The sequence below is a fragment of the Tamandua tetradactyla genome, chromosome 25 (assembly GCF_023851605.1).
Source record: "Tamandua tetradactyla isolate mTamTet1 chromosome 25, mTamTet1.pri, whole genome shotgun sequence".
NCBI lineage: Eukaryota > Metazoa > Chordata > Mammalia > Pilosa > Myrmecophagidae > Tamandua > Tamandua tetradactyla.
This window is the reverse complement of record NC_135351.1, coordinates 30,838,724-30,863,731: the sequence shown is the minus strand read 5'-3', so window position 1 is coordinate 30,863,731 and position 25,008 is coordinate 30,838,724. Positions and strand designations below refer to the sequence as shown.

General features: G+C 42.7%; 4 non-coding genes across 4 annotated transcripts; 2 read left to right on the top strand and 2 right to left on the bottom strand.

Moving 5' to 3' along the window:
* The first annotated feature begins 4,965 nt into the window (after window positions 1–4,965).
* LOC143669426 (U6 spliceosomal RNA) lies at window positions 4,966–5,075 on the top strand. Its single transcript, XR_013168935.1, has one exon. It is a non-coding gene; the product is annotated as a U6 spliceosomal RNA (small nuclear RNA).
* Window positions 5,076–7,821: 2,746 nt separating this feature from the next.
* TRNAV-AAC (transfer RNA valine (anticodon AAC)) lies at window positions 7,822–7,894 on the top strand. The gene has a single exon. It is a non-coding gene; the product is annotated as a tRNA-Val (tRNA).
* Window positions 7,895–18,622: 10,728 nt separating this feature from the next.
* TRNAV-CAC (transfer RNA valine (anticodon CAC)) lies at window positions 18,623–18,695 on the bottom strand. The gene has a single exon. It is a non-coding gene; the product is annotated as a tRNA-Val (tRNA).
* A 5,418-nt stretch (window positions 18,696–24,113) lies between these two features.
* TRNAV-AAC (transfer RNA valine (anticodon AAC)) lies at window positions 24,114–24,186 on the bottom strand. Its single transcript has one exon. It is a non-coding gene; the product is annotated as a tRNA-Val (tRNA).
* Window positions 24,187–25,008: the final 822 nt, after the last annotated feature.

Below are 25,008 nucleotides of genomic sequence, written 5' to 3'. Positions count from 1 at the left end.
TTCCTTTGCTTTTAGTACTTTTGTCAGTTTCATCTATTTAAACAATTCTGCAATGATTTTCTCCTCTTAGTGAGTTATGACTTTCCAAAAGCATAAGGGAAATGTGATTTGTAACTAAAAAGGATATTTCAAATCACTTTATTCTTTGGCATCTAAATCTGAAATAATAAGGCTTACTTATTGCTGGTTGACATGTGACATCAGTAACCAAAGAATTACATGAGAAAAAGATGAAAATCAGGTGGAGCTGCAGAAAGATAAGCAAACAGCAAACATCAATACTGTGCTGGTTAGGTTCTGGTGTCAACTTGGGCAAATAATTATGCCCAGTTGTTTGACCAGGCAATCACTGGCTGCAAGGATATTTCATGGCTGGCTGATTAAATCACCAATCAGTTGATTGCCTCTGTGGCTGATTACAACTGCAATCAACTAAGGCGTGTCTCCCTCTAAGAGATAATCCAATCCATTGAAGGTTTTTAAGGAAGAAGAGAGATTCTTTCACTGCTTCTTCACTAGTGAGCCTCTCCTGTGGAGTTCATCCATACCCTCCATCAGAGCTCCCAACTTCACAGCCTGCCCTATGGATTTTGAAATCTTCCAGCCCAACAGTTGCATGAAACACCTTTATAAATCTCTTATTTACAGGCCTCTCCTGTTGGTTCTGTTTCTCTAGAAAACCCTGACTAACACAAATACATAACTCACAATAGCCAAATGTATGAGCAAAAACACATGTAATAATTGAAGAAAAGTTTTAAAAGAATGATAGTCTATTCCATCTCATTTATAATGTTTTAACAGTGAAATTTTTTGTTTTAAATGTAAATACTTTTAAGAGAATAAGTTTTATACAATGTGATGAAAAGTCATATCTGTCTGCTTTCCAAGAATCTGTACAGTCTTGTGGGTGTCATTTCTATTTATATAGAGAATCAACCATTCTTTCCATGGGCGTCATGTACTTGAATACTGTGGTTAGAAGCTGATATCAAAAGTTATCTACAGGTGGCAGCTATGATAGCTCCAATTACCTATGTTTACTGATAGAAAATGTGAACCTGTAACCAAACCTGTTACCTTTTGTATTAGCTAGGGTTCTCTAGAGAAACAGAATCAGCAGGAAATATCCGTAGACATAAAAATTATAAAACTGTTTCATGTAACCATGGGAATGCAGGGTCCAAGGTTTGTAGGGCAGGCTGCAAGCTGGTAACTCTGATCAAGTTCCACAATGAACTCCACAGGAGAGGTCCGGCAGCTGAAGTAGGAAGGAAGACTGTCTCTTCTGAATCCTCCTTAAAAACCTTCCAGTGATTAGTTTAAGCATCACTCATTGCAGAAGACACTCCCCTTAGCTGATTACAAATGCAATCAGCTGTGGATGCAGCTGACATGATTTAAGTCCATTATATGTCCTCACAGCAACAAACAGGCCAGCACTTGCCTGACCAGACAAACGGGCACCACCACCTGGCCAAGTTGACACATGACCCTGACCCTGACACCCTTTAACCCGTAGTAACAATATTTTCTGGGTACGTCATTCAGAGTGATATTGAACCAACATACTAGAATTCTACGGAAGGGAATTATCATTTCCTTCTCACATGCTGTTGTCCCACACTGCAATCCTGGTTGTCATTTAAGTCCAAATGGGTCTAAAGAGGAAATAAAGAACCACCTTCTGAGATTTTCCCCTTTTACCTCTGTTTGCTTACTGCTCTCGAGAAGCCTGGGTGGCTGAAAAACAACCTTAGGAAGACAATGTTAAAATCAAAAAAAATTTTTAGAGGAATAAAAAGTTACCATTGTCTTCTCCACTAGTATTTTCCCACTTGGTAAGCCTCTTACTGGTGTCTCTGTCCTGTGCAGCCCTCCCCCCCACCCCCACCTGCAGTAGCTCCTGGACACAGAGAAAGGAAGTTCCCAGGAGAAAATGTAGAATCAAGAGAGGTATAGTCCTTGATCAGAGGGTCCCTGTTGGCCCTTCATGTTGACTGGCTGTCATCCCGAGGATGTGATTCAGCCTTGATTCCTCCACTCAAACCCATGACCTTCCATAGGAGATCCCAGCAGTTTCAGGGCATCAGAGAGAAGGTGAGAAACTGTCTCAAACTGATAGGCTCCCAGCAAAAGTTAAATACCCAACGAAGGGGCAAGAGTGGAAATAAGAGATGGGAATTAGCAGCTTTGGGACAGTGTTATTTTGAACAAATGGGCCTCCTTTCTCTGTTTCTGTCTAGGATTCCCTGACTCCTGACCCAGGGACAGAAAGGAAGGTCCTATGGAAAAGCAACTAACAAAACAAAAAAACCTCTTTCCTGTCCTGTTGTCTTGTTTTTCATTTGCCTTGTAACAAATGTGCCGGTACAGGGTCTGGCATCTGGTGTATTATGCAATAATTTATGTTAACAAATGTAGAATAAACGTGCTCACAACATTATTTTTAATGCTGATCTAATCTTAGCTAAAACAAAACCAAAGGTTCTTAACAAGTAAATTAGTAAATTCAGTCTTTCAGTTACTCGCACCCCCAACATTCCAATGGCCCTGATCTAGCTGCTGTCACGTTATTTCACAGGGATAAGCCGCTCTGTGCTTCGAGCACCTCCTGGAGAAATGACTCTGAGATAGAAGAAGGGGACACATGGGTGGCAGGACTTTTAAACCTGCCTACGCTGGGAGCCAACCTCCAGCTCAGAGCACGGCTGCGCTCAGGGCATGTGGTGTTTGCTCATAGCACGGAATTGAAAGGAAGAATCTGGAAAGAGACAGGTGGGTTTCAGCTATGCAAGGAAAGGTGAAAAGGTAGAGAACAAAGGAAAGAAAAGACATTAGTGTTTTCATCCTCATCTCCTAAATGAAATAAATGGCACTGAAAACTCATATTCCAAAGATGCGAATGTTTGTGACCCGGCTTACGAATCTATTCTCACAACTTCTGCACCCCCACCCCCACTCTACGTGGCCCTGCAGCTGGACGTTACTGAGTGACATCCCATACCACCCACCCACACACACACACACCCACACACACACACACACACACGGACTGGTGTTCTCCTGCTCCCAGTCCTGCTGGTCCTGGCTCCTAAGGGCCATTATCTGGTGACAGAGAGGAAAAGATCAGAGTCTGTTGCTTGGACAGAATTAGGATACTGAGGACTTTTCTTAAATCAAATCCTCCTTTCCTCACTCCTCCAGCTACCTAAGGTTTTCTTATTTGAGGCTGGTAAGAGATATTGGGTCCGCTGTGCGAATACTTTGCTCTCAGCGCTGGAGGCTGTTGATTTTTTTAATATGCTGAATTGCAAGGCCAAGAAACTTAAAGCTACCATGACCATTTCCTGGAGAAAAAGACAGCATTGAAGTTATCTACTCTATGTTGGAGAGGAGATTCGCAAGCGAAGGCAAATCTGACAGGTTTTACATTGGCCTGATTCAGGAAGGACCCCTGGTTTGAAACCTGGAAGGAACATTTTGTAGTTGTTGGAACTGAACCTTTCTGCCGTCTCCGCTGTCCTGGGTGAAATCGGAAAATAACCTGGAGCTTAGAGGCGCGTTCTTCGCCCTCAGCGGGGCGCCAGCTCCTCCCTCCTTCCTGCGGCTGTGCGCAGGGGTGCACAGGAGAAAGCGCCCCCTTGGAGGCCGGGTCGGTCTCCTGCGTGGGTCCGGCTCTCGTCGCAGTCCACGCGGCGGCACAGGCGGGTTTTCCGCGAGGAGGTTCGCAGGGAAGGGAAGGAGAGCGCCCGCGGCAATCCTGGGGCCAGACAAAGTCACTAGCTGGCCATCGCCAGGACCTGTATTCACGTTACCACATCGACTTTCCGCCTGTGTAGAAGGCCGGAGGGTCGAGGCAAAGTGGGCAAAGGCGCACGCGAGGCCCCAGGCCTCGAGCCCTGCGCGGAATCTTCCCACGGCGCCCGCCCCTCTGCGCTCCGGCGCCGCGCTCGGGTCCCCACGCCCGGGAGCGGTGCCCGGGTGTGCGCGCCGCGGGGCTTGGGCTCAGTGTCTCCCGCTCGCGGCGTTTCCACAGGCGCCAGGCAGGGCCTCGCCTTTGCCGCACGCAGGGGGCGGCCCTGGGAGCTGGAACGGCCCCCAGCCCTCCACGTCCGCGCGGCCCCGATAGCTTTTAAGGGCTGTGTGGGCACATCTGGGCTGAGCGAGGGCTCTGCTTCGGGCCTGAGGCTGTTGGCAAGAAACACGACAGCTAATGAAACACCACGTGTTCGCCCTAACTTCAGCCTCAAGATATCTTCCTCTTGAAATTGTCCACCATTGTATTTCATTTTCTTTTTCTTTCTTTTTTTTGGGGGGGGGAGGGGAATACCTCTGACACATTTTAAATGTATCCAATATTTTATCGTAAAATTAAATATTTACATACGATATCGTTTTCTTCAGATGACAATTGACATTGAAATACGAAACTTGCATCGCTTAAAACATCAGATTATAAGTGGGACAACAAACTCATAAAACCATCATCTGTTGAAAATATACATGATCACAATCTTCTTTTATTGCTTAAAATGTTGTCATTGCTTTTTCCTTCTTGAACTTGAATTCTCACATTTATATTTTAATGTAATACGTATTAATGCTAAGAAGTCTTTAAACATAACTTTACCCTATTACTCTTCCCTGTTAATAAAAATAAATATGCATACTTTTAATATATTTTTATTCTGGGGAACGTAGGGCTCTTGTTTTCTGTTTTTTTGTTTTTTTGGAGGGGAGGTGCAGGGTCCAGGAATCCAACCGGTGTCTCCCGCATGGCAGGCGAGAATTCTACCACTGAGCTACCCTTGCACTGCCTGGGCTCTTGTTTTTAAAATAATACCTCTAGATCAAGATATCAGTAAAGTTAGTTGTAACAATCAAGCATTCAAACGAATACACTACAAATTTGAAAACTAATCAGTAATTTTAAAAGGTAAACAAATAATTAAAAGTATAACTATGCGCTGCTTTGGCCGCATATATACAAAAAAAATGGAAAGATACAAAGAAAATTAGCATGGCCGTTGTGCAAGGATGGCACACAAATTCATGGAGTGTTCCATGTATTTTTTTTAAGTGTATCAAATGACAGGATTAAAATTAGTTCACAGATTCATGGATAAATCAATGTATTCTAACAAGCTAAGTTTCAATGTTAATTCTATGTCCATTTTTAATTTTGATGATTAAAAATTACTAAAAATGTATTTTATTATACAAATAAATGGAAATGGATTAGGATTTGTTATATACCAATGTCTCCTAATTTATCATGCTTTCTGAATTATTTGCCAAAATCCCAGTGATATACTACCAATAATTATTTTCACATTCTATCAGCTGACAACTTGATTAGGCCCGCTCTTAATTTGATGGAAACAGATCACTGGAAATTTCCTGACTTGCTAAGTGATACCATTAGAATAATTCAATTATTTTAACTCTTTCACAGATTTTCCAATTATCCCTGCATTGGAGCTCAAAGGTCCTTGCACTTTGAATTAAAACCTTGGTCAAATTTAACTGGAGTGCACAGAACATATTTCTTTAGGAAAGTGAGAAAAGGTCATGGAGAAATGTACACTTTACCCCAAGAATGTTTTAGAAAGTTTACTTTCAGATAAAATGAATAAGGTGGTTGATGATTAGGAAGCTGATAGCCTGAGACTATCTGCCTTCTGGTGCCTCCTGGAAGGGTGACCTGAGTTCTCACAGGTCATATCACCCTGGTTTTATTTCTGCTGCATCAGGCCACTGGAACCTACCCTTTGAAAAGTGAAAAGAGTACATCCATCACTTATTATGTTGCCTATTTTGTGGTATCCGTGGAAACCTTAGGGGCAGGCGCTATTGATTTTAAGCTCACCAAGGCTAATAAGAAGCCAAGGCATAACCAGGTCTCTGCAATCCATGCCTGGGGAAACAAGAATTCAAACACTGTTGAATCTGTATCTATGTAGTCAGCTGAGAGAAAGCTGTAACCAAAATTCCTTCTATAATGCTAGCAAATATATTAATCAAATTACCCACATTGACAGGATAAAGGAGAATCAGGTTATGAATTACAGACTATCCAGGTTGATGTGAAAAGGATTTTGTGTCCAAAATCACTTCATTTTTAGGAGAACAGTCTTACTGCTGAGCCCCTTTCTTAGGAATCTCTACCTTCCCATGAAACATTTATAACCCAGAAGAAAACGGCTAGTTTCTTAACTATTATGGGAAAATATCTTAGAGGGAAAAAGGACAGTGATGAAAGGAAGTTGAAATGTGGCAAAAAAGTAAATACATTACCATCCCCAAAATAGATGGTAAGCAATGGCATTTATGTGTAGAGTACAGAGCAGTAAATGAGTGACTCAGAAAACAAAATGGGTATTGTGTCTACTATAGTGGGCACACATGTTTATCATGCACAACCACCAGAATCCCTAGCCCCACATCTCAACATTTTCTAGTGAACAACTGAACATACTCAGTCCCAATGCCCACCTAGCAGTCTCCCCCAATCAAACATTGCTCTGACTGAGACATGGAGAATTTCCATTCCTTGGGTTCCTGGTTCCTAAATGTTCATTTTCAGGCACTAGAGAAAGGCAGATTTGAGCAAACTTGCATGACAGCCAGAACTTTCCTGAAATTTGATTTTTCTAGATGATGCTTGAGAGCACATGCCTGCAATTTTCGGGGATGCCAGTGTGTGTTTAGTTGGGTTCCAGGAAGAAGCCTTTCATTAGTTGTCTCAGAGGTTTAAAAACTTTCAATTTTGAAATAATTTCAAATTTAAATAATAGTTCCAAGACTAGAACAGAGAATTTCCTTATTTCCTTATCCAAGCTTCGTACATTTCAAACATCAGTTTGCCAAATTTGCTTTATTGATGTTATTATTATCTGTCTCTATATCTCCATTTCTCTTTCTTTGAGCTGGGTTGCAAACATCACAACCCTTTACCTCCTTAATAATTCAGGGTATTCCCTAAGAGGCAGCATAGTCTATTAAAGTATAGTTATTAAATTCAGGAAATTCAACGTTTATACAGTACTAATCTGCTGTCTAAATTTCAATTGTGTAAACTGCCCTTATAATGTTCTCTTTTTTTTTCTTTTCCCAATTAGTTTAATGTACCTTTTATAAATTTATCCATTATGTCTTACACACCTCCGGAAGATGAGTGGTGGTACTTTTTTTTTCCCTCCTCCTTTATCAGAAAAGTTGTGGGCTTACAGAGCAAGCATGGAAAAAATACAGGATTTCCTCAATAAAATACAGGTTTGATACCACCTCACCACTAACACCTTGCATTGGTATGGACATTTATTACAATTGATGACAGCACACTTTTACAATTGTACTGTTAATTAAAGTCCATGATTTAATTTAGGGCACAGTGTATAGTGTAGTTCCATGAATTGTTTTAAATTTATTCTGATACCATGTATACAATATAATAGTTCCCCCTTTTAATGATAGTCAGATATTATTTCAGTGCTGTTGTGCTCACAATGTTGCGCTACCATAATCCCAGTAATGTTTTTTATAGCGAATTTTCGGGGTTCAGGATTCAATCCATAATCTTTCATTACGTTTAATTTATCTAGAACTGTTCTCAGCTCTTCCATGTCTTTCATGACATTGACATGTTTGAGAAGTAGATATTATGTATTTATTGCATGTCTGTTACCTTAAGTCATCAAGTTTTTATATTATACAGAAGTGTGGAAAAAAAACTCACCACAATCTGAATATTATCTGGAAAAACCGGGAACAGTCAGCAGTACCTATAAGTAGAAAGAAGAGCAACATGCTCAGTCAGTTTCCGTAGTGTAGTGGTTATCACGTTCGCCTAACACGCGAAAGGTCCCCGGTTCGAAACCGGGCGGAAACAGCCCCTTTTTGAATGTGGCCTTTCAAAGTTTACCTTTGTCCAAGTTACCGAAGTGCTTCCGTTTAGTCTACCTTTGTCCAAGTTACCAAAGTGGTTCCCTTTAAGCAAGCAAAAGTATTTTTGTCCTTCCACTTCCCTTCCACTCGGAAAAGGCAAGTTTGTCCTGATCGCAGCACTGTGGCAGCGCCGCCCCTTCGCGTTTTGGGGATTCATTGCGCGCAGTTGGCGCCGCATCTACAGCACCCGACCGGCCTCGATGGGCCCTGCTGCGCCTTGCGGTGCGCCCGAGCGGCCTCCGATCCAGGGCAGGCGCTGCCGCGGGGCTCCATGTACCGGACAGGGCCGTGCCCGGAACCACGTGGCGAGGTCCTCCGGTGCCAACTGCAGCACCCGCAGTCTCCGCCGGTCCTATTCAGCTCAGACGAGGGTTTTGGGAGATGGCCGCGGGGGAGACGGAGAGAGGTGCGGTGGGGAGGGAGGTGGACGTGACACTTTTCTTGCTCTCGGTGCGTCGTCTGTGGATCTGCGTCCAGAGGAGACGGAAGCACCTGACCCTTACAGCCTTGGCCCTCGAGTTCCCTCTGTCCCGCCCGCCCACCTGCCCCGCACCTGGGCTGCAGCCCCCGGGACGTTGGACCCCAGATGGCGTGCGCTGCGCTCCTGCGGGACACGCGGGCCGCGCCTCTGCCCGCAGCCGGGACCCCCGCGGGGCGGGGCCGAGCCGCCCCGAGTCCAGGCCCGGGATGCGCACGGGGGCCGGGGCCGCGCTTTCAGGGCACCGACGTGCTGTTCCCGGCAAACGCCGTCAGCGCAGGGCTGGGCCAGGCTAAGGCGGGTTTACAGGTGCGTGTAGAGAAAGGTCTGTGGGTCCGGTGCTGCGGCCACTGCAGAAAAAGTCTTCCTCCCTGAAATGTCCCCAGAATCAGAATCCAGCAAAGCTGCCCCGAGGAAAGGACAGGTTCAAACGTGCTCCGGATTACCAAGGGGAAATCACGTTGCCTTTACGCAATGCGGGCGGGGGGCTATGTCTGGAAACGGACTCTACGAGGCATCTCTTAGGACTTCATCTCCAATAGTAAATGCTTCGGAAAATTACAGGGTTAATAGAAACAGACTATTGAGAACTCAGATCCTTCAGGAGTGAAGGTTTGGGTAACTTCGCCAAGTAAAGAACTCGGACAGCTCGAGCTTCGGCTGAGACAGGGGAAATGTGGCATGGAATGGATATTGAAAGAAGAAAGCCATGGACATCAGTTATGACACAGGACCAATTACCAGAACGAGGATTGTAGCAGCCTTGCGTGCTTTCTGTTTGTTTACATGTGTGTGTTCCTCCAACATGGTAAAGATTTTTGCATCACATCCTTGCCGATGCTTGTTGTTTTTTCTTTTTCTTTTTTCATTATCGTCATCTAAAATGTGGTTTTAATTTGCATTTCCCTGATAACTAATAAAATTGAAATCCTTTTCATATGTTCATTGACATTTAGAAGTCTGATTTTAAGTGCTATCAGTTTCGGTCTTTTGTTTTATTAGGGTGTCTGTATTTCCTAATGATCTGTAGGAGTTCTTCAATATTTTAAATTTAAGCCCCCTGTCACATTTCTGCATTCTGATTATTCTTTCCTACTCTGTGGTTGTCATTTCATTCTTTTAATGACATCTTTTGATGAACAGAAATTCTTAATTAGGTAGTTGGCCTGGTGGATGGGAGAGAAGGAAGAGATCATTCCTCTGGGAAGAAAATGTATCCGAGACTGGAGAAACGGGTAGCTGGGTCTGCTCTTCTGGAAGTGGGAAAAGGCAGTGCCAACTAATTAGGTGGGAGTTCAAGAACAGTTTCCCAAGATCAGAATGGATGGAAAAGCAAGAGAAAAAGAAAGAGCTTAGCTTTAAAGCCAGACCCAGGACGCTAAGGCTTAGAGGGAGGACAGAATTCCTAAGGAACTAGGCATTCCAGGCTCCCATAGGTAGAGAGCCATGGGCAGCCAGACCCACTCCAGACTTGGCCCTCAGGTGTAGTTGTGCCATCTTAGGGCTGCCTCTCTTGGGTGGGGCCAGTTTAAGGGCTGGTGAGGCGATCTGCAGTTGAATCTCAGTGGCTCTAGCTGAGGAGAACTGGGAAGAAGAACTTGGCCAGGGAAGTAGGTTCTAATAGTGAGGTGAAGAGCATTTCATATCAAGGCTGGAGGTACAAAGAACAAAGACTCAGCACCTCTCTTTCTTGAGGGAGGGGGTGCTTCCAGTTTCTGTTCTCTCCACTTCACTCGCAGTTTTCTTGTGGCAAAAAAAAAAAGTACTAATCAAGAGATGGAGTGGATCATGTGCCCAGTGAGGCAACCCGTGTCTTGGTCCTGAGTCCCCAGCCTCTCTATCAGGACTTAGGACTGAGGGAGAAGGTGGAGTTAGGAATAGTTAAATGGGGAGTATTTGTCTCTCAGAGAGGGGCCGAGTCAGGGACAAGGAGACATGGAGGGGGAATCTCTGAGGGAATCTGACTTGGGATTCCCCAGTTTATTTTCTTTCTAAGGCACAGAATTCTTAGATGAGCCCAGGAAACTGCAAAGCCTGGATCTCCAGCAGACAGAGACAACAGTCAAGCTACCAGACTCCAAGTTCACCCCAGCCTCCTCCGATCCCAAACGATTCCTCCCTGCCAACCCCCACCATGATAGCCTATCTAGCCCTGCAGACTGATACTTACCACAACCAATATATGCTTGTATGTTTTTTCAGATATTCATTTATTTGCCCTTTATTCTTATCAATCAGTGGGGTTGCTCCAGGCTCTTTTTCTCAATTAAGGGATAACAGGGCAGAAAGGAAAAACTATAACTTAAGTATTTTTCTGGTTTTGGTTTCCAAAAACCTTAAAACCTCGTGAGGGGTTGTGCAGAGAGGGATCAGTACAGAGGTATGATTTAGGGAGATGTTGGTTGTGGACAATGGGACATGCCAGAGATTAGCAAAGATTCCTCTGGAGTGGGGAAAGGACAGAGAGGTGAATACTGAGAAAATGGAGGTTATGAGGTCCTATGCAATGAACCTTCCCCTGTATCCATCTACAAGGTCCCAAGGAGTCAGAGAAACCTCAGAGAAGAAAGGGGTGTGGAATTAGACCAGGTACAGGGGACCTTAGCCTATCAGAGATTTTAACAATCAATGCAATAGAAATCACCAGACTGATCCTAGTGTATTTGGTGAATTAAAGATTTGTCTGTCAGAAGGTTACGTTGACAAGATGGTGGAGCAATATGCGCCAGGGATTTTTAATCCCTCAACAGATTAAAAAAAAACTGACAGAACCAACTCTCTCGGAGCTCCAGAAAACAGTCAAAAGGTTGCAGTTACTAGGTTAGTTCCAAATCAAGGAAGCAACAACTTACAAATATCAGGTAAACCTCAGTGCCATTGCTGGCCTTTACCCCACCCACTCCCCAGCTCAGTGCAGAGCCAGCTCATGCTGTCAGCACAGACCCCTGGAGGTGGTTCCAGAGGGAGCAGAATAACCTTTCTGTGAATAGTGGGCTGAATGAATGTCTGTACCGGCCTGTCTGTTGGCAGCCTGAAGGACTGAACCACAGCACTGTTTCTGGCCCTTCATCCCAGGATTTGCCTGCACACAGAAATGGCTCCCAGGGCAGCTAAATCAGTGTGAAAAAAAACAAACATACAAACAAAAACAAATCACAGTGGCTTGGGCAAAGGATTGCCTGTTTTAAGTCATATAACAGAGCACCCTGATGGCGAGAAAGACTATTTCATAGGGGAAGAGGAGGCATTTGGATTCATGTAAATAGGGAATATTCCCAAGGTGAGGAGTGCACGCAAAGGACAAGACATGCTCATAAAATACCAGAAAAGACCCTATGCCTTCATCTCAGGCTGTTCTACAAGCTCATTGTTAGGCTAGCTAAACTGAAAGAGAGTACCAGCCGGCACAGAGCCAAACTGCAAACACTGTGAAAGATGGTTTTGTTGTTGTTGTTTTTATGTTGTTTGCTCCTGGCAGTCAAGGAAATCTCTGTCATAATACTAGTTGGATACAAGCTTAAGGAACAGACACCTCAGGCCCCCAAGCCAAGAATTAACCCAATAAAATATCAAAATGTCCATTGTGCAATTCAAGATTACAAGGCATGCAGAGAAATAGGAAGTGGTGTATCATCCAAAGGAGCAAGGTAAAACACCAGAGAGCATCAATAAAGAATCCTAGACTTTGGACACACTAGGCAAAGTTTTTCTAAAAATGGTCTTGACAGTGAGGACAATCAATTCAATAGGCTGAGCCCTGGATCTTGGGGTTCGCTCCTATGAAACTTATTCCTGCAAAGAGAAGCTGAGCCTACTTATAATTATGCTGAAGAGTCACCCCTAGAGAATCCTTTTTTTTTTTTTGCACGGGCAGGGACCGGGAATCGAACCCAGGGCTCTGGCATGGCAGTTGAGAACTCTGCCTGTGGCCTGCCCGAGAGAACTTTCTTGTTGCTCAGATATGGCCTCACTCTCAAAGTCAATTTGGCAGGTAAACTCACAGATATCCCCACTACGTGGTACATGACTCCTATGGGTGTAAATCTCCCTGGCAACATGGGACATGACTCTAATAGGGGATGAGCCTGGACCCAGGATCATGGGATTGAGACAGACTTCTTGACCAAAAGGAGGAAGAAAAATGAAACAAAATAAAGTTTGAGTGGCTGAGAGATTTCAAATAGAGTTGAGAGGTCATTTTGGGGGTTATTCTTATCCATTATATAGATATCCCTTTTTAGTTTTTAGCGTATTAGAATAACTAGAAGGAAATACATGAAACTTGAGCTGTGTTCCAGTGGCCTTAAATCTTGGAGATGATTGTATTATGATGTAGCTTTTACAATGTAACTGTGTGAGTATGAGAACCTTGTTTCTGGTCCTCCTTTTATCCAGTGTATATGGACAGATGAGTAAAAAATAAGGGAAAAGAAAACAACTAAGAGGGGAGATAAAGGGTAAAAAATCGGGTAGATTGAAATACTGGTGGTCAATGAGAGGGAGGGGTATGGGGTATGGGATGTGTGAATTTTCTCCTTTTTCTTTTTTATTTCTTTTTCTGGAGTGATGCAAATGTCCTAAAAATGATCATGGTGATAAATACCATTTGATTTAAAAAAACGGTCTTATACTCAAAGAGCTAAAGGAAAACATAGACAAAGAACTAAAGGATATCAGGGAAATTCTATATGAACAAAACAAAAATTTCAATAAAGAGGAAGGAATTGTAAAAAGAAACCAAGCTGTAAAAAGAAACAAACAGAGGTAAAGTCCACAATCACTGAAATAAGAAATTCCCTAGATGTATGTGCTGGTTTGAAGCTGTTACATTCCCCAGAAAAGCCATGTCTTTTTTCCAGATCCAATCTTGTGGGGGCAGCCATGCTTCCTTTAATCCTGATTCAATATTGTGTATTGGAACCTTTTAATTACATTACTACCATGGAGTTGTGACATGACCAGTTGTGGTTGTGACCTTTTGATTAGATGGAGATGTGACTCCACCCATGCCAGGTAGGTCTTGATTAATTTACTGGAGTCCTTTAAAAGCAAAAGCATTTTGGAGAAAGCTTAGATGCTTAAAGGACAGTTTGAGAGCCAACAGACATGCAGACATTTGGAGATGCTTGGAGTACCTACAGAAGAGCACATGCCTAGACAAGGATGTTTGGAGATGCAAAGCCCAGCAGACATCAACATGTGCCTTCCCATAAGATGCTAAGCATGCCAGAACCCAGAGTCCTGCAGGAGCTATGTAAAGGCCCACAGACACTTGGAGAGGAAACCACTGGCATCAGACACTGGAAACAACAGAACGGGGAACAAGGACCAGCACATGCCAGCTACATGCCTTCCCATGTGACAGACATTGGCCTTTCTTGAGTCAGGTTTCTTTCTCTGGATGCCTAGGTTTGGACATTTTTATGGCCTTAGAACTGTAAACTTGAAAATAATTATTTCTCTTTTTAAAAGCCATTCCATTTCTGGTATATTGCATTCTGGTAGCATTTAACAAATGAAAACAGTGGGTTAAACAGCAGATTAGAGCTGGCAGAAGAAAGAGTCCCTGAATTTGAAGATAAGGCTATTGAAATTATTCAGTCTTAAGCATAGAAAGAAAAAAGAATGAAGAAAAGTGAACAGATCCTAAGAGAGCTCTGGGATACCATCAAGCACACCAATATACACATTATGGGACTCCCGGAAGGAGAAGAAAGAGAAAGAAGCAGACCATTCAAGGACAGAAAGTCTGGAAACTTACCAAATGAAAGATATGAATATATAAATATTTCTGAGAAGCAAACTACATGCAGGATAAACTCAAAGAGATCCACACAGAGATGCATAATCAAATTGTTGAATACCAAAGACAAAGAGAGAATCCTGAATGCAGCAAGAGAGATACAACATGTCATGTACAATGGAGTCTCGATAAGACTAAATACGGATTAAATACTGATTTCTCATCAGAAACTATGGAGGCAAGAAACAAGTGGGATGAAATATTTAAAGTGCTGAGAGAAAATTAAAACTGCCAAGCAAGTGTTCTCTATCTGGTAAAAATCTCTTTCAAAAATGAAGGAGAGATTGAGACATTCCCGGATTAACAAAAGTTAAGGGAGTATGTCACCACTAGACTAGCCCTATAAGAAATGTGAAAGGGAGCTGTTCAGATTGAAAGGAAAGTACACCAGACAGTAGATAAAAGTCACATGAAGAAATAAAGATTTCTAGTAAAGGTAACAACTTGGGTAAGTATAAATGCCACTAGTATTGTATTTTTTGGTTTGTAACTCCACTTTTTATATCTTACAAGATCTAAAATGCAAATACATAAAAGAGCAATGATAGATCTATGATTCTGTACAAACTTCGTGCAACGATGTAATTTGTGACAATCACAATATAAAAATGAAAAAAAGACAAAGTGTAGGAAAACAGTTTATATATGCTGTTGAATTAGGTTTGTGTTCTAGTTTAATACCATACAGTGGGTTGCCTTTAAACAGGATTTTAATGGCTCATGGTTTTGAGGCTAGAAATTCAAATTCAAGTTGTCAGCAAGTTAATGCTTTCTCCCCAAGGACTGTGGATTATGGGGCTGGCTGCTGACATCTTTAGTCCCTGGCATTTCCATTATCTAGCAGTGCACATTGCAGCATCTTCTTTCTCTTCCAGGTTCAATTTACTTCTAGCTTTGGTTTGTTCCCCTGGCTTTTCTCTCTGTGGTCTTTTATATAAGGTCTCCAGTAGATACGATTATGACCTATCATGATTCAACTCCCTAAACATTCAGTGCAATCCCTATTAGAATCACAGGAGCCTTTTTGGCACCAAAGGAGAGGTTGGCCATCAAATTCGTATGGAACTGCAAGGGGCTCTTAGCAACCAAAACAATTTTGAAAGGAAGACCAAAGTTGGAAGATTCACAATTCCCAATTTCAAATTGTACTACAAAGCTCCAGTATTCAATATGGTGTCGTAAGAGAGACATGCAGACCAATGGAACAGAATCTAATGTCCAGAGCCCATCATTATCTCAGATAAACTAAATATCAGATCCCAGAAAAAAGTCTCAATAAGTTTTAAAAAATTTAAATCATACAAAGTATTTGCTCTTACCACAATGAAGCTAAAAATCAATAACTAAGCAGGACCTGAAAAGTATCCCTTCACACTCACTAGCACGGCTGTAATTAAAAAGAAAAAGAAAAAGGAAAATAACAAGTGTTGAGGATGTGGAGAAATTGGAATCCTTGTACATTGATTGCTGGTGGGAATGTAAAATGGTTCAGATGCTGTGGAAAACAGTTGATGTTCCTAAAATTGTTAAATACGGAATTACCATATGACCCTGCAATTTCACTCCTAGGTATATTACTACAAGAATTCAAAACTGGTACTCAAACAAATACTTATATACAAATATTCATAGCCGCACTGTTCACAATAACCAAAAGATGGAAATAACCCAAATATCCATCAAGAGATGAATGGCCAACCAGATTGTGATATATCCATGTGGAATATCATTTGGCCCTAAAGAGCATGAAGTATTGAAACATGCTACAACCTGATGAAGGTCTTAAGCATTATGACATGTTCCTATGGAGACAAACAAATCCACATTTAAATTATGATTGTATTATTTACTAGATCTGCAGCTTGGGAAAATTAATTAACCCATCTGAGCCCTAGGGCCTCCTCTTGAAGTTGGTATAATAATATATATCTAACAGAATTATGGTGAGGGTCCGATTAGGTATGTCTTACCTACTATTTACTAAGTGCTTTTTATAAACTAGGCAGTGGGGATTCACTGATAGAAGAACAGATACTATTCCTGCTCTAATGGAACTTACATTTCACTGACGGAGACAGGCATTAATCAAGTTATCAAACAAAATAATGTAAAAATGACTAAGAAGAGAGAGACCTTTTATTACAAGCAATTCAGAGTCCTTACACTCATGGCTTCAGGGAAGCCTCTTGGGAAGTATTTGTTCATCTGGGTTTAAGAATGGACAGGGAAAACAGGAGTTACCCAAGAAGTGGAAATGCATGTGCCAAAGCCCTGTGGTGGGAGATAAGTCTGTAAACAGAAGGACAGAATACACTATGACCAGCGTAGCTGGAGCGCACAGAGCAAAAGGCAGTGTGGTTTGAAACAATGCTAGAAAGTAGTTACAGTTTGGGCATGAACAGCATGTCAGGTCATTTTAATAAGGGTTAAATGATTTTACATCTTTAGAATGAGTCATTTATATGAGATTCTCAGTAAATATCAGTTTCTGCCTTCTCTGTTCTTTATTGTCTCAAAATCAGAATCTGATTTAATTAAAGGGACAACCAATGAAATTCACTCCTATAACTATGAGAGAATTCACACAGTCAGAACAATTGTGTAAGTCCTCTTGGCCTTCAAGGGGCAAAAACCAGTGTCCATGTAGGATTTCAAGTCCCTGACTCCTCCCTCATGGTTTTCTTTTCCTGAAACAGCAGGTGTTAACCTTAACTGAAATGAACAACATTACAAGTCACGATGAAAAGTAGAACGATTTCCTTCAAGTAACTAAGGAGGTAGTAGCACCCATATTCTATCTTATGTTGAAAAGAAGAAGAAAATTAACTTCCTGACACTTGTGTTCTTTATAACGAAATTTGAGAGAAAAAGCACACTACCAAGTAGTTAAAATTTTGAAATCTTTTCTTCCTGTTTTTCCTCAATTACAATAAATCTCTCACTGGCCGCACCAGCACTTTAGTGACTCAAGAGCCAAGCAGTTTCCTGCAGAAAGCACGCGTGGTCTCCAAAGTCCGTTACTGGGTACCTGGTTTCTAAACGTTTTTGTTTATCATCAATAGATAAAAATCGGGGCGTGCTGGACGGACAGAGAAATGGGTACAGTACAAAGTAAGGTCTTAAATCAAATTCCTCCTGGGTCTTGCCTGAGCTTTCTTGGCCTGGAGTTTGTGAAAATTTGGGGTCACTGGGGCCCTCCTCCAACTCCCGCCGGTCTTGGCTGTCTGCGCCCCCACCTCAGACGGAGCCGGATTCTGAGTTGTGGGGGGACTTCCCAGTGACCCCACTGAACAACATTTTACTGGTTCCCCGCCCGACAGCCCCTGGCAGCAACTGAGAGCCTGACCCTGGGGCAGCTGTGCCCAGAGAGACCGGTCAGATTCCAGTGCAGAGAACAGCGCCCAACACCCCAGAAAGGCGCGGCCCTGCAAAGAACTGTGTCACTGGGGGGTCTTTCTGGAGGGCCTGGGGGAGCGATGGTGGAGGAACTAAAAGAGAAAGGTTAAGCGGTCGCTTCTGGAGGGCAAAAATATTCATGCACATCTTGGGGGCAGAAAACTTGACTTATTCATCGTCCTGGTCTCCCTCTTCTGCAACCCCTTCCTCCCATCTCTAGCCATCCCTCCCTTCCCGCGCCCTCCCCCCCCCCACACACACACAACCAGAGTTCCTAAAATATTTTTGGCTGGAAAAAAAAGAAGTACAGTTGCCAGCGACAGTTAGGTCTTTTGTCTGTTAGTCGTCCCTGCTCATTAAGAAACAAAAAACAAAACAAAAGAAACAAAGCCCACAAACTTTTTATTGAGATATCAGAGCATCCTGCACATGCTCTTTGCCCATTGGAAGTTAGCTATTCAGGCCTTTTGCCCGTAGTCCTCAAAGTGGAAGGTAAATTATTCAACTACTAGAAAAGAAAAAGAATAGCTTTGTGAACTTGGAGACACAAAGTTTTCTTAGAAAAGGAACAAAAGTTAAATAAATAGAGCTTCATGAAAATTAAGAATGTTACCAAATTACACCATTAAGATGCTTCCCAGCAGTAGAAGATATTCTTAATATAATGCCCCACAAAGAACTCTTAACCAGATGATATTACACAACTGAATAATAAAGACAGGAAACCCGATTAAAGATAGGCCTCCCTGATTCTAAAGGGAGTTGTTCACCGTTTTATAAACAATGACAGTTTCAATGACTTTGAAGATTGTGGAGCAGGGGCTGCTGCTATTGTCCCACCATCCCAAGCTCATTAAGGAGCAAGCTGCAGACGAGACAGGACAGCTGGCCAGAGGGACAACCCCTTAGCGTGGCTGGGACAACTTTTGCTCTCAACTGCGGGGGAGGAGGGGGTGGGGGGGACAGGGATTATTCGAGCGTTTGTTAAAATGCCTTGTTTCCGCCCGGTTTCGAACCGGGGACCTTTCGCGTGTGAGGCGAACGTGATAACCACTACACTACGGAAACCTCCCTGAGGGGATCCTTCTCCCCAAAACCTAAAATAAATGCTTCCTGAATGCTAACGCTGAATTTTCCTTTCCTTTTTTTTCTCCCTATATTTGCTACGCGGTTCTTTCTTTCCTCAAACTTTTTACTTATCAACACTCACAAAACCTCAGCACCGAAACCAAAGAAGCGCTTCCAACCCCAGTGACCTCTAATTTTCACAAACTCCAGGCCGGGAAAGCTCAGGTAGGACCCAGGAGGAACTTTATTTCAAGACCTTTCTTTGTACTGTACCCATTTCTCTGTCCGTCCAGCACGCCCGAAGCTTACCTATTGATGATCAACAATAACCGTTTAGAAACCAAGTACCCAGAAATGGACCTTGGAGACCACGCGGGTTTTGTGCCAGAAAACTGCTTGGCCCAGAGACACAGCTCGAGGTGGGTGAGCGGCCAGCTGACCGCTGAGTTCCAGGCCAGGGGAGAGGCCAGGGCACCCTGCTGTCTTCCACGGGCGCCAACCAGAGCACGGCACCCAGCCTCATCGCCATCAGCGTCCAATCTCCCCCAACCCCCCAGCATTCCCCGGGACTTAAGCTTTCAGCGGCTTCATCTCAGCAATCTGATTTCTGCATATCTCGGTGATTTTTGCTTTGTGGTGCTGAGCTCCCACGCCATCCGCATCTGGTATTGTATCTGTTTTTTGATTGCTTGTTAGTTTTTATTTGACATCTTTTGAGAAGTCTACCGGATTGCGACATTTTTATCTGCTTCACTGGTTGTGCCTGCTGCATAGTAGTAGGAGTTCGCAGCCACTGCAGTGCGCTCAGTCTGGAGATGAGCATCCAGGTTGCTTCCAACTCTCTGCGCCCTCACATTGCTGCCAGGCCTAGGTGAAGCCACCTGTGGAGCTGAGACGGAAGGTGTCCGAAAAACATTCGTTGGAGATGGGATTGTGGGGTACTATGAAGGCTGCACAGAAGTAAAGGGTCACTTAATGCCACCACTTGAAAAGATAAAACCTAGATTTTAAAGGTGACGATCTTACCATTTATTTGTATGCAGTTTTTTTCATCACTAGCTGAGACAGAGGAAAGACATTGTTCTGAGGATAAGTCCCAGAAAGTCCCAGAAAAAAAAAAAACCTGAGGTTAAACAGGTAAACTTAAGGAGAATAAGGAAGGAAGGTATTTAGAAAGGAAGGAACTTGTAAAATTCAATGCGTTCTATCAGACAGTTCCACTTCCTTACCCCGTATTAGTGACAGACCTTTCCAATATGAGAAAGTTAGAATGGCCATAGCCCAAACACCCCTAAAGAGAAGGATGGAATGATCAAAGGTGGTGGTGGAGTTATACGGAGAAGATAGGATTAAAAAAAAAAAAAAAGGTGAATTCTGAATCATTACATCGATATCTCTTTTAGTCTCCAGTATCTTAGAGCAGCTAGAGGTAAAAACCTAAAATTGTGAAATTGTAACCCATGTCAAACTCTGAAATATGTTCTACAACTAATCATGGTGCTGTGCTTAAAAATATATAGCTTTTTAATATCTATGTTATTTTTCACCAAAAAGAAGGAAAAAAGTCTGTTGTGATGATAAAATATATATTTAAGCCCTCTAGCCCCTAATATTCTGGAGCAGCTAGAAGGAAACATCTGAAAGGATTATATAGTAGCCCATGACAAACTCTGGTATCTGTCCTGTAACTACTTGTTGAAGAGTGCTTTGAAAACTATTGCTTTTTTATTTCTTTGCTTTGCATACATGTTATACTCTACAATAAAAAAAGTTTAAAAATAAAAACAGCAAATAGACATAAATCAAAGCAAGAAAACAGACAGCATCCATAATCTCCATGTCCAGAGATGACCTGGTCAATGTTAGGTGAGACTTCTATAGAAATAGTATCCTAAAGGCTCAATGTGTTGTTTTTATCTTTTCATTAAACAGCATGTGGTTAATAAAAAAAAATAAATGTTTTCTTTACTACTAATAACAAAATTATTTTCAGCAAAGTCACAACCTTTTGTGGGGCTGTCCTTTTTATAGTTTTGGAGTAATACGTGGATTCTAGAATCTTACAACAGAGATAATAGATTCTTCTCCATATATAGAAGATCAGTGAATTTCCAAATAACTCTCTGTCCAGAGAAAAAAACAGGACTCAGGATGTGAATTCCCCATCAATTGCCTCTTTTAAAATTGTTCTCTTGTCTTTTTGGTCTGTATGTTGTGGGGTTTTTTCTTTTGTTGTTGTTTTTAAAGTTTAACCATTCTGTCTTGCCTCCAGTCATGTGGGAGACCTGTTCAAGTTTCCCACAAAGAGTCAGAAATGGAATTCCTGACTTGGGCTTACAGCAATCTAGATGGTTCCAGGAACGAGGCTTCTCTGAATAGTGTGATCTTTTAATAAGTCGGATTCATGGGTATTAATCGGTCAATGGGTTGTGTGCAAGTGACTTTCCTTCTGTAAGAAATTCAATATTCCAACATCACAAGGAATCCCTATGTCTTTTTCTTCTACAGCCCTCCGGAATTGCGCGGTTTCCAATTAGAAGTACCAGGATTTTTTTCCGATGTACTCCCTACAAAGAATAAACTGTGCTTAGCTCCCACGGAGGAAATTGGCAGAATCTACCAACATTTTAAATGCATATATCCCTTATGCACATTTTCATAAGTGTGCAAAGTTTCATACAATTGCACACATAAGAAATCAATTATAGTTGAAATATTCCCTATAGCCTTATTCATAATAGTAAGATTAGGGGTAAAACCTATTTCTTATAATAATTGGTTAAATAAATTATGGTACATCTACAAAATGGCATGGGAGAATAAGGAAGATGTTTGTGAACTTAATTGTGAAGATCTCCAAGTATATTGCAAAGTGAAAAAAAGCAAGGCACAGAACAATGTGTCTAGATGTGGTACCATGGGGAGAGTGGGGTGGGGAGAGAGAAAATATTTGTATTAGATATAAGTGCACTTTTAAAAAAATCACTGAAAAGATAACCAGGCAATTGGTAACCTGTTGGTGGCTGGGGACTGGGTAGATAGGAAACAACTGAACGACAATGTTTCTTTTTTTTTTTTTTTTTAAAGAGGGAGGAAGGGAAGGAAAGACAGAGAGAAGGAAGGAAGGAAGGAAGAAAGGGAAACATCTTTAAACATTTTCTTGTTTTATTGTATTTTGTTTGTTTGTTTGTTTTTTACATGGGCTGGGGCCGGGAATCGAACCGAGGTCCTCCGGCATGGCAGGCAAGCACTTTGCCCGCTGAGCCACCGCGGCCCGCCCCGACAATGTTTCTTTTATTTCTTTCTATGCAGGATGTCTTCCCTGTACTTTAAATTAAATAAAGAATTCAAGAAAACACTCTAAAGACATAGCAAACGAGGAGAGTAGTTTCTGGAATGTAGCAGCCAAGCTACCAATTCAAATAATTAATTAAGAACCAATGACAAACCTGACGGGCGAGGAGAAGAGCAGACCTTATAAGAATTCTTCCTAGTAGCATCTGGGATGGTGGCAGGAGCCATGATCTCGGCCCTAGAAGGAGGCTCGGGAATGGGTGCAAGCCGGGCGCGAGCTGTGGGAGGCTACGGAGAATCACCTGATCCAACCGCAACCAGACCCGCGAGGGATTTCCGCCAGAAATGGGCCCTCGGGGTGAACTGGCAACTGTGAAGCCCTAAGCGATCCTGAATCTGCGCCCTGATTCCCGTCCTCGGGGGCGCCAGGGAAGGCTCCAGGGCGTGGCGGCGTGCCGGAGGTTTCCTCTCCTTGGGAGCACACATCCCCTCGGGAGCAGCCCTCTCCCTGGGAACACCTCTCTGCTTGGGAGCACCCCTCTCCTAGGGAGTACTCCTTTCCCCGCAGGGCCTCTCGGAGTGTTTCCGACCCACTGGGCTGATCTGGCACAATGAGAACTTCCTTCTTCAAGGCTATGTGTTCGGTTTTAAAAGTTGGAATTGTTTTTCTGTGAAGAACCCTGCTTGTCTGTGTATTTGGTGTGGGTACAAAGAGGGAAGAATTATTCTTATTTCCAAAAATCACCCAAAAATGAGCTCGGACAGTCCCTTTTATAGGGCCACTTCCACTCAGGGATGGTTTTGTGGTCCTAGTTGTTTTGTTATAAACAAGTAGCATAAAGCCCTGAGAGGGGGGTGTCTTGAAGAATTAGGTGGGGTGCTCCGGGGCGTTTAGGAAAGGCAGAGGTCGGAAGAACGAGACGGTGTCTGCGCTGTTAGGGGAGACTTGCCTTGGGGAGCAAGACTTGCCTTGGGAGCGCTGCCTTGGGGCACTGTTAACCTGTGCTTGAGAAAAGGAATGAGTTCGTGATCAATTGAGTAGTTGTTCTAGTTTGCTAGCTGCCAGAATGCAATATACCAGAAACAGAATGGTTTTTGAAAAGAGGAATTTAATAAGTTACTAGTTTACAGTTCTAAGGCCGAAAAAATGACCCAGTTAAAACAAGTCTATAGAAATGCCCAATCTAAGGCATCTAAGAAAAGATACCTTGGTTCAAGAAGACTGATGAAGTCAGGTTTTCTCTCTCAAGTGGAAGGGTACATGGTGAACACAGTCACAGTTTCTCTCTCATCTGGAAGGGCACATGGCGAACACAGTGTCATCGGCTAGCTTCTTCTCCTGGCTTCCTGTTTTATGAAGCTCCCTGGGAGCCATTTTCCTTCTTCATCTCCGAAGGTCACTGGCTCATGGACTCTGCTTCTCATGGCTATGTCGTTCTGCTCTGCTCTCAGAATCTCTTTCATTGTCTAAAATGTTTCCTCTTTTATAGGACTCCAGAAATTTATCAAGACCCACCCAAATGGGTGGAGACATGTCATCACCTAATCCAGTTTAACAACCACTCATGATTAAATCACATTTCCAGGGAGATGATCTGATTACAGTTTCAAGCATACAGGGATCATTCTGCCTTTATGAAATGGGATTTAGATTGAAACTTGGCTTTTCTAGGGGACATACATCCTTTCAAACCAGCACAGTAGCGCTGATAAAAAGGCCAAGATTACGTGTTCGGTCCCCCTAGGGCTTAAATCTTCCCCTTATTCTGGACACTTTCTGCATACACGCCTACTTTCAAAAAACGTCCTCAAGGCGCTTCAGCTGTGGAGAGCGTAGACTAGACTCCCATTTCTGGCTGGGCTCAGCACGCAGCCCTGTTCCTTCTTTGAAATCCCTGAGAAGACACCTCTCGGGACCCCAAGGGAGCCGTCCCCGGCGCGTTCAGGGGTCCTGTACCCCGGCCCCTCCTCGTGTGGCCGCCTCAGGGGCTTCGGAGACCGCGGATGCTGAGGGTTGGGGGGTGACGCAGGCCTCAGCGCGGCTGGGGACAACGGACTGAATACACGAATGCTATCAGGTTCGGGGGCAGAACATCAGAAACAAAATAAACTAGGAAGACCTCGTGTTTCCGCCCGGTCTCGAACCGGGGACCTTTCGCGTGTTAGGCGAATGTGATGACCACTACACTACGGAAACACCCACAGACGTTATTTTGGCATAAAATATAATGATTATATCTGGGGCTCCAGGTTCAGAAACTTTGATTGTAGTTGTCTTCCTTTCCGTTTATTGTAATTAATTATATCACCATCCGATGACTGATATTTGCTTAGTAGAAATTAGTACATAGGCTCATAAATACATTTATCAGAATGTCCAGTATCTGATTCTTAATAGTCACAAAAATGGAAACTTCCCCACTGCCTGTCAACAGCCCTGTGAATAAGGTCGTATGAAATATGCTGCAATGAGAATGAACATTCTATTTTCATGTGAATGTAATAAGGGAAGTTTACATAATCCTTAATATAGATAGGTATAATCTAAAATGTAAACCTAGAACATTTTTAATTATGATAATTTAGAACATTTTTAATTATGATAATTTAAAATATTTTAAATTATGATAATTTAGAATATTTTCAGTTATGATAATTCATATTATATATATATAATTTGTATGCAATGTATTGAACAAATCTTCAGGTAGAGCTCTGTATTAGTTTCCTAGGGCTGCCATGACAAATTACTACAAAATGAGTGACTTAAAACAACAGAAATCTATCCTCTCTCAGTTCTGGAAATGTGAAATTAGGGTGTTGGCAAGGCCACCCTCCCTCTAGAGGCTCTAGGGAGGAATCCTTCCCGGATTCAACAGCTTCTGTGTCCGCCCTAGCATTCCTGGGACTGTGCATTATTCCAATTTCTGCCTTCATCTTCAGAGATGCTCCTTCTCCTCTATTTGTGTCGTCTCCTTGTCTAAGGACACTTGTCATTGTATTTAGGGCCCACCTGGAT